The sequence below is a fragment of the Heterocephalus glaber genome, unplaced genomic scaffold, assembly GCF_053883595.1.
Source record: "Heterocephalus glaber isolate CG9 unplaced genomic scaffold, H.glaber_assembly_v1.0 deba00001760, whole genome shotgun sequence".
Taxonomy (NCBI): Eukaryota; Metazoa; Chordata; class Mammalia; order Rodentia; family Bathyergidae; genus Heterocephalus; species Heterocephalus glaber.
Window position 1 is genome coordinate 7,514,093 of NW_028258457.1, and position 12,127 is coordinate 7,526,219.

At 40.4% G+C, this 12,127-nt stretch overlaps 1 pseudogene; it reads right to left on the reverse strand.

The window, feature by feature from the left end:
• Positions 1-11,739: 11,739 nt before the first annotated feature.
• Positions 11,740-11,939, reverse strand: LOC101720171 (large ribosomal subunit protein eL39 pseudogene; annotated as a pseudogene).
• Between the last annotated feature and the right edge of the window lie 188 nt (positions 11,940-12,127).

Sequence of the window (12,127 nt, forward strand, 5' to 3'; positions counted from 1 at the left end):
CAGGATTGTGATGCCTTCCACTTTGCTCTTGTTATCCAGGATTGCTTTTGCTCATCTGGGTTTCTTCTGGTTCCATACAAATTTTAGGATTTTTCTCCAGTTCTGTGAAGAATGCTGCTAGTATTTTGATTGGGACTGGGTCAAATAGGTATATCAATTTTAGAAATATGGTCATTTTGACTATATTGGTTCTGCCAATACAGGAACAGGGGGCATCTTTCCATTTTATAATGTCTTCTTTGATTTCCTTTTTTAGAATACTGTAGTTTTTGTTGTAGAGGTCTTTCACTTTCTTAGTTAGATTAATTCCTAAGTATTTAATTTTTCTTGGTGCTATTGTGAATGGTTTATTCACCTGATTTTTTTTCAATGGGTTCATTTTTGATGTACAGAAATGCTATTGATTTTTCTGTGTTGGATTTTGTGTCCTGTTACATTACTAAATTTGGTTATTAATTCTAAAATCTTTTGGTGGATTTTTTTGGGTCCTCTATGTAGAGGCTCATGTCATCTGCAAAGAACGATAATTTGACTTCTTCCTTTCCTATATGTATCCTTTTTATTTCTCCTCCCTAATTGCTCTGGCTAATGTTTCGAGTGCTGTGTTGAAGAGGAGTAGTAATAGAGGACATCCATGTCTTGCTCCTGATTTTAGAGGGGAAGCTTTCTTTCAATTTTTCCTCATTAAATATGATTTTGGCAGTAGGTTTGTCGGGCTTTTATCAGGTTGAGATATGGTTCTTCTATACCTATCTTCTTCACTGTTTCTACCGTGAGTCAGTTTTGGATTTTGTCAAAGGCCTTTTCTGCATCTATTGAGATGATCCTGTGATTTTTGTCCTTGCTTCTGTTTTGTATCTGTATTCATTAAAGAGATTAGTCTATAGTTCTCTTTTAGTCAGATCCTTGTCTGGTTTTGAATTCAGGGTAATGGCAGCTTCTAGGAATGACTTTGGAAGTATTTCTTCACTTTTTTTTTTTTTTTTTTTTTGGTACTGGGGATCAAACTGAGGACTTTGTGCTTGTGAGGCAGGTAGCAGAACCACTGACCTAAATCCTCAGCCTCTTTGGTAATTCATATGTATCTAGAAATCTATCCTTTTGGATTTGTCAATTTATCAGTATACAAGTTTTTGCAGTAGTTGTTAATCTTTTCTATTTCAGCAGTGCCCGTTGTGATTTCACCTTTTTTGTTTCTAATTGCATTGATTTGGTTTTTTCTCTCCTTTTCTTGGGGGGGGGTTAGATTGGCTGTTTGTGTATTTTATTTATTTTTTCAAAGAACAAACTCCTGGGCTGGGGGTTTAGCTCAGTGGTGCTGTAGTCTGCCTCACAAGCAGAAGGACACGAGTTCAATCCCTGGTACCAAAAAACAAACAAACAAACAAACAAACAAACAAAAAAAACCCCCAAACCCGAAAAGAACAAACTCCTTGATTCATTCATTCTTTTTTTTTTTTTGTCTCAATTTCATTGATTTCTGTTCTAATCTTTATAATTTGCTTCCTTGTCCCAGCTTTGATTTTTGGATTGTTCTTGTTTTTCTAGGACCTTGGGGTACATTGTTAGATTATTTATTTGGGCTTGCTCTGTTTTCATGATGTGGGCATTCACGGCTATAAACTCCTCTCTTAGGACTGGTTTCATTGTGTCCCATAAGTTCTGGTATGTTGTACTGGCATTATTGTTCAGTTCTGGAAACTATCTAAATTCTCCCTTGATTTTTTTCTCTAATCCATTTTTTATTTAAGGGAATATGGTTTAGTTTGATGCATTTGCCTCATTTCTGTGTTTTCTTTTGCAGTTGATTTCTAGTTTCGTATCTGATAAATACATGGTATAATTTCAATTCTTTTACATTTGCTTAAGCTTGCTTTATGGGCTAGTACATGGTCTATTTGGGGAAAGTTCCATATGCTGATGAGAAGTATGTGTATTCTGTTATTTTGGAGTGGAGCAAATATCCCTGAATATCAGTGAAGTCCATTTTCTTTATTCTTTATTTTAAAAATCAGTTCCAATGAGCCCACAGCTCATCTTGGAACTGGGGGCTCTGGGCTAGGAGAGCTACCAACTTGATGGGGCTGACATCACCAGAACCCTTCCCACCCATTTTTGCTAAGCTGTGGGATTGAGGGGTGCCTCCCAGGCTGGGGAGCTCAGAGGTGGGTACTGTGAACTCTCCCTGAGGATGAGTCTTCAAAACTCTCATAGAAAGTGGGGTGTTAGTTCTGAACTTTTGTTTTGTTTTATTTTTTGTTTTTTTGAGTCAGGGTCTTACTGTGTAGTCCAGGCAGGCCTTGAATTTATTATATAGCCAAGGTTGACCTTGAACTTGAGGCAATTCTCCTGCCTCAGCCTCCCAAGTGCTGGGATTACAGATGTTGAGCCACCAAGCCTGGTTTAGTTCTGAACTTCGAAGGATGAGTAGGAGTTCTCCAGCAGAGGGAAGAGAAAGGGCAAAGGAGAGGAAGTAGAAAGATTCCGGATACGGTTTGGGACTTTGGGACCTTTCTTTTCCTCTAGACATAAAAGCAGATGCTTGCTTTCTTGTTGCCTTTGCTGCTTTGTGTGTGCCATGTTTTTCCTCTGTGATGCCTGTTTCTATCCCTGCCTTGGAGCCAGCAGATTATGGACTGAAACCTCTACAAACTATCTGACGGAAGCATTCTAGGATCTTGGTGTCTGGACATAGGAGACTCCAGAGTGAAGGTCACAGGCCTGCACCACCGCATCTGGCTGAACACACTGAACTCTTTAAGCTTCTGGCAAACATGTATTGTTGTTAGTTGAATCTGTGGATCTGGAGCTTGTGAGAGGTCATTGCTAAAGATGCTGGTCGCCACTATAGACACCTGAGTGCTGTCCTTTTCTCTTTGAGATTGTGAGGAAGAGGAGCCTGAAGTAGTCGGAGGAGCCAGTGGTTGATAACTTGGGTCCTTGTCCCACGACCCAGGGTGGCATGGTGTGACCTGCAATTCAGCAGAGTGTGGGAGGTGTAGCAACAGGGGACTTGGGGTGCATCTTTGGGACTTTGTTATGGTTGGCATCTAGGTGTCCCCCAAAGCCCCATGTGGTCATGGGCTTGATCTAGAGTGTGTCATGCTGGGATTGATTCATGGTGCAATGCAAGACTCAAGGGCGATAGGATTAAGGCTGTGAATGGGCCCCACCCTGAGTAGCCTGGATGAGATAAAAAGGGCAGAGAGATGCTTAACCTCTCTTTTGTTGCCCCGCCACTGCCTTTTGCACACCTTGTGTGTGGCCATGCCGCAATGCCTGTTTGCCATCCCTGCCTTAAAGCCAGCTGATTATGGACCAAAACCTACAAATTGTAAGCCAATAAACCCCTTCCCTTCAAAAAAAAAAAAAAAAAAAGCAGATGCTTTTTTATCTCTCAGTTCAAATTTCACCTTCTAAGACTTCCTGCCTATTTTGTCCAAAGGGCCTAGGTCAGTGCCTGGCGCACAGTAGGTTTGCATCAAAAATGTGTTGAACCAAGGGAGGAGGAGATGATAAGGGAGGAAAGATAAGAGCAGAGGGCTTTGGAGGAGTCTGTAAAACAGGATAATGAGAATGTATCACCTAGAGATGTGCAGAGTGCAGGAATGTAGTAAGTGCTTACTTATTATTAGCTATTGATGTGGATTAGTTATTGATGTAATGGATCAGGGACAATGGAGGTCCAAGAAGCCCTCCTAGATGAAGGTCTGCTTGATCTGGGTTTTGGTGTATAGGTAGGAGTTCATCAAGCAGCCGCTGCCTAAGTGCTGGCCTCAGAGTTGATGCTGGGTGCACTAGATAAGGGTAGTTAGTCATCTAGTGGACCGTCCATGCCCTTAGGGGATCCTAGTCTGACAGAGATGAAGCAGAGACACAGACTCCTAGCCTCATGGGACCCGGGACTGGACGCACAGGACGTGAAGTTGACAGTCTGAAGGAGGCCCCGGAGGCAGATGCAGGCGCACGCTTGCAGGTGGGACCTCTGCCCAGCAGTCTGGGAACGAACTTTTATTGTCACTGTTCCCAGCCAGGATGAGAAGCTGGGTGGACAGGGATGCCCCAGTTTTGCTGTGGGTCAGGTGGGTGGCCCCACCTGGCTGGTTCCCCCAGAGCCACCCCAGCTCCCGCCCCACCCGGGGACAAGGGCTAGGCCCCGCCCCACGCCCCGCCCTCCCCGTCCCAGCCCCTCTCCTGCTCTGCCTGTCTCTCCACCCTCCCTGACGCCCTGGGCTCCGCCCGGATGCACCCCAGCCGCCTCTCCCGCTCCTCCATCGCTCCCTCCACGCAGCCTCTGCAGAACACCCCAAAGCGTGCCCCTACCCGACCCTGCGCCGCGCCTCCACGCAGCGGGCAGCTCCTTCCTCCTCTCTACCCGCTCTCTGACTGGGCTCATGCTGAGCCATGCCCTGACCCTTTACAAAATTACTATTCTTTTTTGAATTTGTGAGACAGGGTCTCACTATGTAGTTCAGGCTGGCCTTGAACTCACTATTAGCCTCGGCTGGTCTTGAACTCGCTGTGATCCTCCTGCATCAGCCTCCCAAGTGCTGGGATCACAGGCGTGCACCACCACACTTAGCCTTAACTGTCATCTTCTGCATGGAACCACCACCCAAAACAATGCCATTAACTAATTAATTTTCTCCTGGGCCCGGAAATATCACTGGCTGTTGAGGTGGTCTTTGGGACATGTTGGCGAAACCCTTCTGATTAGGACTCACAGGAAGAATTTTATTTTCAGTGCTGAGGATGGAACCCAGGGCCTCACTCATGCTAGCCAAGCTCTCACCACAGCCCTGAACCACCAATAAAATGAAATTGGGTAAAATTTCATGAAATCTGAGAAAAAGAAAAAAAAAAAGTACATGTAGAATAATGCCCGGAATATTGTAGGTGATCCAGAAATGCTCAATGTATGTTTTATTGCATTGCTCCAGACTTTCTTGGGCCAATAAATTCAGAATGATTGCAAGAATAGATGAATATCTTTGCTTTCTGGCACAAATCAACCTGACCTGCTGGTTTTAGGGTCTCTGTCCGAAATCAGGGAGAAGCTCTGGTCACGGTTAGCTTTTCTGGGTTGGACGCAAACAGGCCTACTGCTCTGGTGGGGATGGAAAATTAAAACATGCCAGGAATGGTGGCACATCCAATAATCCCTGCACTCTGGGAGGCTGAAGCAGGAAGATCTCAAGTTTCTGCCCAGTCTGGGCAACTTAGTGAGACCTTGTCTCAAAGTAAAAAGTAAAGAAAAGGCTGAGAATGTAGCTCAGTGCAAAGGCCCTGGTTCCATTCCCATTACTGAGAGATACAGAGAGAGAGAGAGAGAGACAGAGACAGACAGTCAGACAGACTGTGGATAAACAGATAATCTGATAAATGGCCCTTAGACACTGGTGCAGGTTTTCAGGGAACTAAGTTTTGCTAAGAACTGAACGAGAGCTTGCCACATGCTAAGCAAGTGCTCTAACCTTGAGCCACATCCACACCCTTAAAAAACAATTTTAAAAAATGTGGAAACAGTGTCTTGTTAAGTTGCCCAGGTTGGCCTCAAACTTGTGGTCCTCCTGCCTCAGCCTCCCAAGTGCTCTTGTCACTCACTATTTGCTGAACAATATAGTACAACCACTACCTTCCTGGTATTTCTGTTGTTTTCAGCATCATTCAGGCCTCAGAATGAAGCCCATTATGCAGGAGGAAGTGTGGGTCCTGAGCCACCACACCCCAGTTAGATGTGTTATTTCCGGTGTCTCCACTTCAGCCCCTTCCCCGGGCTCGGCCTTTGCTCCTCTGGGTCCATACCTTGGTCACCTTGTGCAGCTTCTTGGCTTTAAATACCTGTATGCGAAGCTCGCCTCGGTGTGGCCTTGCCTGACCCCTTTCCCTGGACTGCTCTTCTGCTCAGGTTCAGGTGGCCTCCTTACCTCCGCCGTCCAGTTTGTCTTCTCCTCCTGGCTGCCTCTGGAGCTCCAGACTCCTCTCATCTGATGGCTCAAATCTCAAATGAACAGATCTGAAACTGATCTTATCCTCCAGCTAACTTTTCACCTCCCCAGCCTCCCAAACTCGGATTACAGGTGTGCACCACCATGACTGTCTTACATAATGTGTCTTAATTCTTTTTACTTTCTTTTCTCCTCCTTTCCCTCTTTCCTCTCTTCATCTCTAGTTTCCCTTCTCATTTCAGAGCTATCTTTCCATTTAAAATTATTTATCTTATATTTTGTTCTTTGCATTATTTATACTTTGGTTTTCTCATATAAGAAAAGCCATGTGATATTTGTATTTGTATATCTTATTTACATCACTTTAAACTTGTCTTCAGTTACAGTCATTTTCCTACAAATGACTTGAATTTATCCTTTGTGGCTGGGTAAGTATTCCATTGTTTACATATGCCACACTTTCTTTATCCATTCATCTGTTGATGAACATGTAGACAGCTTCCAAAATTTAGCTATTATGATTTATGCTGCTATAAACATGAGTATGCATGTATACCTGTCATATGATATCCTTAATACTTTCAGGAAGATATCTAGAAGGGGAATAGCTAGGCCAGATGGAATTTCTGGCTTTAGTTTTCTGAAGAATCTCCACACTGTACTAATTTACATCCCCACCAACAAGGTGTAAGAGTTCCTTTCTCATTGCATCCTGGCCAGTATTTGTTATTTGATTTCTTGATGATAGCCATTCTGGAGTAAGATAGTATTTCAGTGTTTTGATTTCATTTCACTCATGGCCAATGATGGTGAACACTTTTCATGTATTTATTTATTTATGTGTTTATTTATTTTTTTGGTACCGCGGATTGAACTCGGGTCTTTCCTTGCATAGCAGGCAGCGAAATCACTGAGCTAAATCCCCGGCCTTCATGTATTTATTTACTACTTCTGACAATTGTTTATGTATTTCAAATACCAAGTTTTTGAAAAGGTCTTTTATTTGAGGCGGTCTAATTTTTCTTTTTTAGTTCTTTGTATATTCTAGATATTAGTTTTCTGTCTGAAGAGCAGCTGGCAAATAATTTTAACCCATTCTGGAGGTTGTCTTTTCGATCTATTGATTGTTTCCATTAATGTGCAGAAGATTCAATTTGATATATAGTAATCCCATTTCTTGATTCTGATGTTATTTCTTGTGTAATTGGGGTTCAGTTCAAAAAATCTTTACCTATGCCCATGTCTTGAAAAGTTTTAGCTGTTTTATCTTCCAGGAGATTGTTTCTGTTTTGATATCCATGCCTTCGATCCATTTTACTTTCATTTTAGTACATGGTGAGAGATATGGGTCTAGATTCAATTGTCTGCATGTAGGTATCCAGTTTTCCCAGCATCATTTGTTTAAAAAGCTTATCTCATAAGGACCCGAGTTTGATCCCAGGTACCAAAAAACCCCCCAAAAAACCAAAAACAAAAAAGCCTATCTTTTCTCCAGCATATGTTTTTTCCTCTTTCAATGATCAGATGACTGAATGTGCCTGGGATTGTTTCTGCATGTTCCATTCTGATCCACATGTGTCTAATTTTTTTGCCAGTATCATGCTGTTTTTTTCACTCTAGCTTTGTGATATAACTTGAAATCCAGGACTGTAATCCTTTCTGCTTTGCTCTTGTTGCCCAAGATTGCTTTTGCTATTCTAGGTCTCTTTTTGTTCTATATAAATTTTAGGAATATTTTTCCTAGTTCTGTGAGGGATACTTTTAGTATTTTAATTGGGATCACATTAAATATTTTTTGCATTTCATCAACTAGTTTATTATTATTTTATTTATTTATTTTTATTTTTTGGGGTACTGGGATTGAACTTGGGACCTTGCACTTGCAAGGCAGGCACCGGAACCACTGAGCTAAATCCCCGGCTAGTTTATTATTATTTTAATAAATTTTATTTTATTTTATCCCATTCCCCTCTCAAGCCCCTCCCCTCCTTATGTATAAAAGCTTTGTTTGCATTGTTTCTTCTGTGTTCACTTTTTTCTTATTCCTTCCCTCCTTTCTCCCTTCCCCCTCCCTTGTTCCCCTTCCCATTGAATACCTTCTTTCCATTTCCCAACATCCATTGTACATCGCAGTCCTTATTTCCACATTCAGTTTCTCACACCAGAGAAACAATGTGATATTTAAACATGTGTGTCCAATTTATTTCATTTAAGAGTATGGTCTCAAGGTCCATCTATTTAGCTATATATACCTGAAGCTCATCCTTCTTTATGACAGAGTTGTATAAAAAATGCATCTTTTTTATCTACTCATCATTTGATGGGCATTTGGGCTGTTTCCATGATTTAGCTATTGCAAACTGTGCTGCTATAAATATGAGTGTGCATATATTCCTGTGGTATGATGCTTTTAAGTCTTTTGGGAAGATACCAAGAAGAGGTGTGGCTGGGTCAAATGGAACCTCTAGTTTTAGTTTTTTGAGAACTCTTCACACAGATTTCCACAGTGGTTGCACCAATCTATACTCTCACAAGCAGGAGAGAAGGGTTCCTTTTCCCCCACAGCCCCTCCAACATTTGTTATTTGTTGGTTTCTTGATAGCAGCCATTTTTTCTAGAGTGAGATGGAAGACAAGGATGTCCATGATCACCACTCTTGTTCAATATAGTTGTGGAAATATTAGCCAGATCAATTAGAAAGAGAAAGAAATAAAAGGAATAAGGATAGGAAAGAAAGAAGTTAAATTATCATTATTTGCGATGACATGATACTCTACATAGAAGACCCCAAGAACTCCACCAAAAGACTTTTAGATTTGAAAACCAAATTCAGTGGCAGAGCTGCATATAAAGTCAACACTCAAAAATAAATTCCCTTCATGTACACAAATAACAGACTCAGAGAGAAATACCTAGGATTCAATCTAACAAAGGAAGTAAAAGACCTCTACATTAAAAACTATGGTACTCCGTAAAAGGAGATTGAAGAGGATATCAGAAAATGGAAAAATATCCCTTCTTCTTGGATAGGAAGAACCAATATAGTGAAAATGGTCATGCTTCCAAAATTGTTATAGAGATTCAATACATTTCCAATGAAAATTCCAACAGAGTATTTCACAGAATTAGAAATAACAATCACAAAATTCATTTGGAACCAGAAGAGACTTAGAATAGCAAAGACAATTAGGAGCAACAAAGGCAAGGCATGGGGTATCACGATCCCTGATTCAAAATTATACTACAAAGCTACTATGATAAAAACAGCATGGTACTGGCAAAAGAACAGACCTGAGGATCAATGAAGCAGACTAGAAGATGCAGAAACAACTCCAAACACATTCAGCCACCTTATCTTTGACAAAGGAGCCAAACACCTTCGCTGGAAGAAAGGTAGCCTCTTTAATAAACGGTGCTGGAAAAACTGGCTTTCCACATGCCAAAGATTGAAACTAGACCCATATCTTTTACCATGCACTAACCTAAAATCAAAATGGATCAAAGATCTAAGTATTAAAACAGAAACACTAAATCTGCTGGAAGAGAAAATAGGTAGAATGCATGAGGACAAAGGAATAGGCAAAGACTTCATGAACAAAACTGAGACCACAGGGGAAACACTAAAAAGAATCAACAACTGGGACCTTATCTTATTAAAAAGCTTTTGAACAGCAAGAGAAACCAACGGAGTAAAAAAAAAAAAAAAAGAAAGAAACCAACAGAGTAAAGAGACAACACACAGAGTGGGAAAATTTTTTTTACCAGCTATTCAGATAAAGGAATATTATCTAGAATATGTAAAGAACTCAAAAAAAATCAGACCCTTCAAATTTAGTTTTTATTTTTTTTGTATCGGGGATCGAACTTGGGTCCTTGCACTTGCACAGCAGGCAGAAAAACCACTGAGCTAAATCCCTGGCACACCATTCAAATTTAAAGACCCATTGCAAAAAATGGGCATCTGAAATAAAAAGACCCTTCTCAGATAAAGAATTAGAAACAGCAATAAATATATGAAAAAAATGTTCAGCATCACTGGTCATTTGAGAGATGGAGAGATGGGATTGGATTAAATATTGATACTATTCGTTCTTGTAATATGGCCATTTAGACAATATGGGTTCTGCTTACCCAGGAGTAGGGCATAGCTTTGCAATTTCTGATGTTCTCTTCAATCTCCTTTTTCACAGTACTATGACTTTGTTATAGTATCCTTTCCCTTCCTTTGCTAGGTTAATTCCTAAGTACTTAATTTTTAGAAGCTGTTGTGAATGGTATTGTTTTCCTAATTTCTTTTGGTGGATTCATTATTGGTATACAGGAACATAATTGATTTTTGTCTGTTGATTTTGTGTTTTTGTTTTTGGTACCAGGGCTCTAACTCAGGACCTTGCACTTGCGCGGCAGGCACCGGAACCACTGAGATAAATCCCCGGCCCATGTCTGTTGATTTTGTAGCATACTACATTACTAAATTTGCTTATTAGATTTAGGAGTTTTTTGGTGGAATTTTTTGGGTCTTCTATGTAGAGCAGTGTGTCGTTTGTGGATAATTATAAATAGTCTTCTTCCTTTCCTATATGTATTAATTTTATTTCTTTCTATTGCCTAAGTACTCTCGTGAAAGCTTTGAGTAGTACTGTATTGAGCATGAGTGGTGATAATGGATATTCTAGTGCTGTTCTTGACTTTAGAGGAAAAACTGAAAGGTTACCCCATCTTTTATTATATTGGCAGTAAATTTGTCATAATTTGCTTTCATCAGATTGAGATAAGGTCCTTCTAAATATTTTCTTCAGGTTTTTGTTTTTAATCATGAAGGATATTGAATTTCATCACAAGATTTTTTTGCATCTTTTGAAATGGTCATGTAACTTTTGTCCTTGCTTCTATGGTCATTGAAGAGATAGGCCTGTATTTTGCTCTTTTTATTTAAGTCCCTGTCTCAGTTTAGAATCAAGGTAATTCTAGCTTCCAGGATGGAGTTTGACAGGACTTCTTCCAAGATCAGATAAGATAGGGTGAGTTCAGGGTAGTATGGCCATAGACAGGACTTTGTCCCTCTAAGTTTCATTAGAGGATTTGAGGAGTATTAATAGTAGATCTTCCGTGAAGTTCTTGTGGAATTCAGCAGTGAATCCACTGGGCTTCCATCATTTTGGAAGTAGTTGGGAGTTTTTGTTTTTTTCTTACTGCCTTAATTTCATTGCCTGTTATTGACCTGTTCAGACTTTTAAAAAAAAAAATGTTCTTGGTTCAGTTTGGTAATTCATATGTATCTAGGAATCTACATACTTCCTATAGATTTTCCAAGTTAATATTGAGGTAGACATTGTTGAAGTAGTTATTAACACTCTTCTAAATTTTGGCACTGTTAAGACTTTGTCTTTTTCATTTCTAAGTAATGTGGGTCATTCGTTGCGTTCTATTGATAAGTTTGAATGAGGGCTTGTCTATTTTTTTGTTGTTGTTCTTTTAAGGAACCAGTTCTTTGTTTCACTGATTCTTTCTATTATTTCTTTGTCTGTTTCATTAATTTCCATCTGATCTTTATAATTTCCTTTGTCTTACTACAATTGGATTTAGATTGGTCTTGTTTTTCTAAGACTTTGAAATACATTGGTAGGTTATTTATTTGGACTTCTCTCTCTTTTTTTAAAGGTTTCAAAGCATTTATTGTTAACTCAGTGTGATCGCAGAACAAGATTCCTGATTAAGCACATTCAACCGTATTTAAGCTTGATATGGTAATGTAATCTCGACCATGATAAAGAATGTATCATTTTGTGACTCCGGGGAGAGAAATATGCTGCATCTCATGTTCAATTCTTTACAGTCCCAGGTTGGTCCTCCTCCAGTGTCTCCTCTTGGAGTTGTACCTGATTTTATTACCAGTCTTCATCCGAATCCATTGAGGAATGGGATGATTCTGCTTTTGTTTCTTGGCTAGGAATCGAGTGATTCTGAAAGTCTTGTGAGAAGACATGGTTGGGCTCGGAGGCAAGCGCACGCACGCGATGCTGGACAGAAGCAGAAAAGCTCTTCTCTCTTTTTAAAAAAAGTGTGTATTTAAACAATAAACTTTGAGGCGCAGCTTGGACCCCCTGCCCTGTCCCGCTATCCACTCGGCGCGACCAACCAGCGCAAGCTGAGGAGCCAGGCAGCGTGAAGCCCCCGGC